Source organism: Bidens hawaiensis, unplaced genomic scaffold (genome assembly GCF_021521415.1).
Source record: "Bidens hawaiensis isolate Kalapana, Puna unplaced genomic scaffold, B.hawaiensis_p1.1 tig00043071_1, whole genome shotgun sequence".
In the NCBI taxonomy this organism is placed as follows: Eukaryota; Viridiplantae; Streptophyta; class Magnoliopsida; order Asterales; family Asteraceae; genus Bidens; species Bidens hawaiensis.
Genome location: NW_027497655.1, coordinates 99,150 through 104,609, shown reverse-complemented (window position 1 = coordinate 104,609; position 5,460 = coordinate 99,150). Strand labels below are relative to the sequence as shown.

The 5,460-nt window shown below is 34.9% G+C and overlaps 1 long non-coding RNA gene and 1 pseudogene across 1 annotated transcript; both read right to left on the bottom strand.

Annotated features, from left to right (window-relative positions):
* Positions 1–29: 29 nt before the first annotated feature.
* Positions 30–4,017, bottom strand: LOC143594098 (uncharacterized). Its single transcript, XR_013146261.1, has 3 exons — positions 3,976–4,017; positions 1,191–1,316; positions 30–341 (listed from the first exon to the last, which is right to left on the bottom strand). It is a non-coding gene; the product is annotated as an uncharacterized LOC143594098 (long non-coding RNA).
* Positions 4,018–4,518: 501 nt separating this feature from the next.
* On the bottom strand, positions 4,519–5,256 carry LOC143594093 (G-type lectin S-receptor-like serine/threonine-protein kinase RKS1 pseudogene; annotated as a pseudogene).
* Positions 5,257–5,460: the final 204 nt, after the last annotated feature.

Genomic DNA, 5,460 nt, shown 5'->3' with positions numbered 1-5,460 from the left:
AAAAGTGGGTCGGAAATGTAAGGGAAACTTTGTTTTCCGACAAAAAAAGAAAACTATCTTGTCGGGAAAACTTTCATAGGAAAAAAATACTAAAAGTTTTCCTACGCATTTCGACCAATTTTTTAATTTATCTGTTAATTTTCCTACCTTATAAACAGAGCCGAAGCCACCTTCTCCGAGCTTGTTTGAAAGAGAAAAACTATCAGTTGCTGTGGTTATTATGCTCAAATCAAACACATGTAGATCAACATTTTCACCAATATCGTTTTTTCTGAAAGACCTTTCCAAGGATTTCAAGCTATTCTTAAAACTGAGCCCAACTCCGCCTTCATTTTGTTTGGCTGCTTGAAACAATTAAGAGGTCTTAAATAGTAGGAGTGTAAGTCTAAACCTCTAAACACTGAACCATGGCCCACGGACCGGTATCCAGTCAAGAATGCAAACCAAAAAACATTTCAATTTGGCTTATGTAGTTATAGGTGTAGTATGAATCATGAATTGTCTGAATTCACTCAAAACGAACTGGTTTTACTTATGTTTCCAGGGCAGATTTATTACAACTCAAGTTTTATACAACAAATAAATTATGATGTATTCTAGTCATAAGTCAAAACAAATTATTTATGTTTGGAGTTTGAAAATTGGTTTAAACAAAAAAAAAGAAAAAACAACAAATCGAATAGCACTTTCGGATTTCGTTCCAATGCTAATTTCATGATTCATACCCTCCAAGAAATATTTGAACACTCAGGTGGATTAGTTTTTGATTTGTCAGATTGTAATCAAACTAAACCATCAAGTGTTTTTCATTCCACATATTCTTCATGGGTTTCTTTATTTGTTTATCATATCTTCAATCTTCTTTTTTTTGGCAAAGGGGGACGATACCGGGCAAGTTCTAATTATAAAAAGAATAAACAGATAAAAACACATTTCCAAGGGTCGAATAATGCCGGAGAAAGGAAATCTAATATCAGACCAATCGTTGTGGAGGTAGGGGATCTTGGTAAACTAGGCCCCGGTTTCAGTTACACAAGTTTTTTAGTTGGTTTGTTAAAGCCCACTGCCTACATGGCAATGGAGTGGCACCTACGTGACGCTTTAACTAACCAAACAACAACATGTAGTCTCAGGAGTATGCATATGTCTAGGCCTGATGATCTGGTTAAACTAAATGATCTTAGACATACCTTTTTTCTGCCATAGGTAACAACAAACCAAAGTAAACAAGAAAAACCCTGCTGCAATCACTGGCGTGCCGATAACCAGAAATCGATTCTTATGCGATCTCTTTAGCCTCTGTGATGAGTACTTGGCTGTTATGCATTCACAAAGAAGTAACATTAGGCTTAGGCCAACATATATATAATCATTAAAAGACGTACAACTCGTAATTGATTATGTAATGATCATGAACTCATGATATATCCATGGTAGCTAACCAAAAATATCGAAGATGACATGAAATAACTAATGAATTCATGATGTTTAGGTTATAATTCAAAATATTGAAGAACTTGTTAATCCCTATCGAACCAAAGTTTTACGACTTTTATAAAACACAAACTATATATTTTCAAACTTCCTACATGCACATTGCATTAATTCATATGATTTTATAAGTCAGAAGCATAAAAAGTCGAATCATATCATGATATTATGTATAATATGAAGTCGCAAAATCACTAAGGAAAGCAGTCGCAAATCGTCGTGGTCGCAAAAGGGCTACATAACAATTAGTCGCAAAACTAGAAGCGGTCGCAACATTTGCAACTAATTTATGGTTGAAAAATATGGTCGCAAAAATAAAGCAAATCTGTGTTTTTCCCATCACATTTCGGTCGCAACATTTGCAACTAATTTATGGTTGAAAAATATGGTCGCAAAAATTAAAGCAAATCTGTGTTTTTCCCATCACATTTCGGTCGCAAGACAGTCACAACAGAGCAATTTCTACCATTTGCGACTGCATATGCGGTCACAAAGTAGTGAACTTTTGCATTTAGAAATAGAGATCTACACAAATAAAGAGCATTATAATTTAATATAAGTTTAGTCGCTAACTTTATGAGATCAGTTTCTTGTTGTAGTAACTAGTGCTGACATATTATTAATTCGAGCTAATTAAACAAGCAACTTACCGACGAATAAGCTAGGATTGTTTTATTTAAGAGTATCCCTTTCAACATCTTGTTGGGCTGGCCATTTGGTCATTAAAAAACATCTCTATTTACACGCCATCTTTAAATTTAGAGGAGTAACAAAGAAACAGTTTCAGAGAAATTAAAGTAGTTCTCTAAATACATAGATTCATATTTTTTGCGAATGGTAGATATAAATTTTTTCAAATGTTTTTAAAATGAATAAATTTTAAATAAACGTGTTTTTAGCTAAATTACAAGAATAAGATACAAAAGTGTCATAGCCTATTGATCTAGTGACATTAGGTTTATCTTCATAAAACTAGTGGTTTTAATCCTACAAAGTGAATATTAGATGAATTTTAGGATTATATAATACTTGGTTACTATTATATGACATTTTTCCTTTATTTTATCAACAATTTTAGTTAGAAAAAACCTCAAATCAGGGCCGGCTCCAACCCCAGCCAAGTAAGGCGGTCGCTTTAGGCCTCCTAGTTTTTAGGGCCACAATTTGTATAATTCACCTAAGATTAGGCCATATTTATAGTAAATTAGTTTTATACTTTAAATTGGACCCACATTTTTAGGGAGATTCATGTTCCATTATCATTGTAAATTGTAGTTTTATAACAGAAAATCCCTCACTCCCCAATGTTACAATTTCTCATTCTCTTATTTAGTTCAAACCATATTTCTATTTAGTTCAAACCATATCTCTCTAAAGTCTGTACGCAAAAGTAAAAGATCGTCCTAAGTGATGGTGTTTTGGAGCTATTTAGTAATGCTCTTTGATAATCGATTTAACCATCCAAACATGCTTGTGTTTTGGAGTTATTCAGATTTATTTTGATAATCCAAATGATTCAATGGTTAATCATGGTATGTTAATTACTTTTTTCATGGACATGGAGTGCACAAAGTTGCGTGCTTTGTTAGCTTTCTTTTTTTAAATTATTTTGTTGTAAATTTTGTGTAAATTCTAGATGATTTTTGTTAGTGAATTTTGGGTTGATTGATTTGAAAAGGAATTATAGATTTTTGGATGGTTTTTATATAATCTTTTGTATGTTCTTTCTTATTTCTTCTATTGCAAAAGTTAAATTATTTTATTGTTGGATTTTTTATGAGTTTTTGGAATTTTATTTACAAATCTCATAGCAATTAAAGGATACATATGAAAAATGTCTAAAACGGCTACTTACTCCAATGGCTAATTTTCAATGAGTTCATATTTGAAAAGACTACTAATGCTAATTGCTAAGTTTATTATAATTTTAATCATACTCAGAAAGCAACTTTGCATTATGTGAAAGAACACTTTGCATTTGCTTTATGGCTTACACCTTAATCAGAAGAAGGCCTCGATTTTAAATCTTGCTTTAGGCCTCCGGAAACATTGAGCCGGCCCTGGGCTCAAATCACAAATAATCAAGTTATCAACTCTCGATAGAACTTTTAAATTATTTTCAAATAGATTTAAGATATTTATGATGTGAAATATCATGACGTGAATAGGATTGAATTAAATGCACGAAAATAAAGCTATTTAGTACTGTGACAACTAGAAAGATTTTTTTATAGACATAAAACGAACCCTTCATAATAAATGTACCTGCCCCGATTAAATATAATATTTCGTGTTGTGTTACTTATCATCGCCAGCTTTTTTATATTATGTTTTTATTTAATAACAAATATACTATCTATGATCATTTTTAAGTTTGTTTGGTATCTAAAAACTCACGTGACGTGACGACTAATGGCAAGAATAACAAACTTAAAAGTTACTGAGAAAATAAGATATGAGAAAACACGTTAATGACGTACATACCTAACTCAGATGCATCTACTCGGATGTAAAAAGATTGACCCCAAACATCCTTGTATCGATCATATCCCCATGCCACGTAATACAACCTCCACCACTGGCTACTTTACTAACATCACCACTTGCATACCCCATGCATGTGCAATTTCTCAAGCACAACTCTTTACACGCTTCTAACCCCAAACTCATGTTCACACGTGCCGTTGATGTGTCGGGCACCTTCAGACGACCCAACTCAACGAACCCGTCTCCAGACTCGCACATATGTGTCCCAACCTTTCTCTTACACCCTTTGGAACCGTCCCTCAGGTACCAATCCTGCGGTGTCTGTGGCTCGTATCCCGGAAAGCAATCACACTCAAAAGTGCCTGATCTATACGGATCACAAATGCCAAAAGGACCACAATGGTTATAACCATCACACTGTTCTTTTGGGGCGGACCAGAACCCGATCCACTTATGAGCCACTTCGTGCCAAGTTAACCTCTCCACGATTCCAGACTCGTTAACCACTAATCTAGAAAAAATGGATGAGTTGCGTATAAGTTAAATGACCTCCACCTCATCGTTGTTGTTTATGTAAGTCACGTTAAAGATGAAATTCGGCGTCATCTCAGGTACACCACTCCATCCGTGACCCGTCCATGACCCTGTCCGCCAAACTCGTGTCGTATTTTTATACAAGAATAACTGAGTTGACCCAACAAACTCCATTTTATATGAATACTCCCCAACACCCGGATTCCCACTAGACTTCCAAGATGTAAACACCCGATTCAAACCCTTTTTCCTATCTAACCCGAACTTCATACCCGGAAGATACGTATTTGAAGGGTGATCAAAGCTTTGCCATGAATAAACCTCTTTGTTTAGGCCTTGAAACAACACCAAATTCCCCGAATCCAACAATTTAGCCGCATAACCATCATTCTTCGCTTCGGAAACATTGGTCGACCAAAACACCAAGCTTTGATCTTTTTCGTGTAGCACGAGGTTCCCGGTTTTATCAATGGATAGGATACCAGACGTGTTGGTGATTGGACTGTCTCTATTGGCAACCCAAACTACACTTTGCTCTGAAATCTTGTTATACCAGATACCCACATATCTGTCTCCGGAGCCTGCGGGGCTAAAAAACCCAAGAGCAAAAGTTTCTCCATTAGAGACCAAAATATCCCCGTCCTTAACGGGTCGAGTGAGTGTGATGGTGTCTATACAAGTGCAAAACCGGAAAACCAGAAAGATTAACACAGATACTAGAATAATATCTCTTTGTACATACATGCTTTTTTTTCTTTTGTTTTTTCCGATCAGATGTTTTTTGTGTGTTTAATAGTTTCAAAAGAAGCAAGATATAAGGATCGTGATCAGCATATAAAATATCAAAGAAAGTAGATGGTTCTGGGAGCCATCACTTTCATGACTTTGTGTAAAAAATCACATGTAAAATGATATGGGTTCCTAATCTAAGGACATGTTTTTGATTAA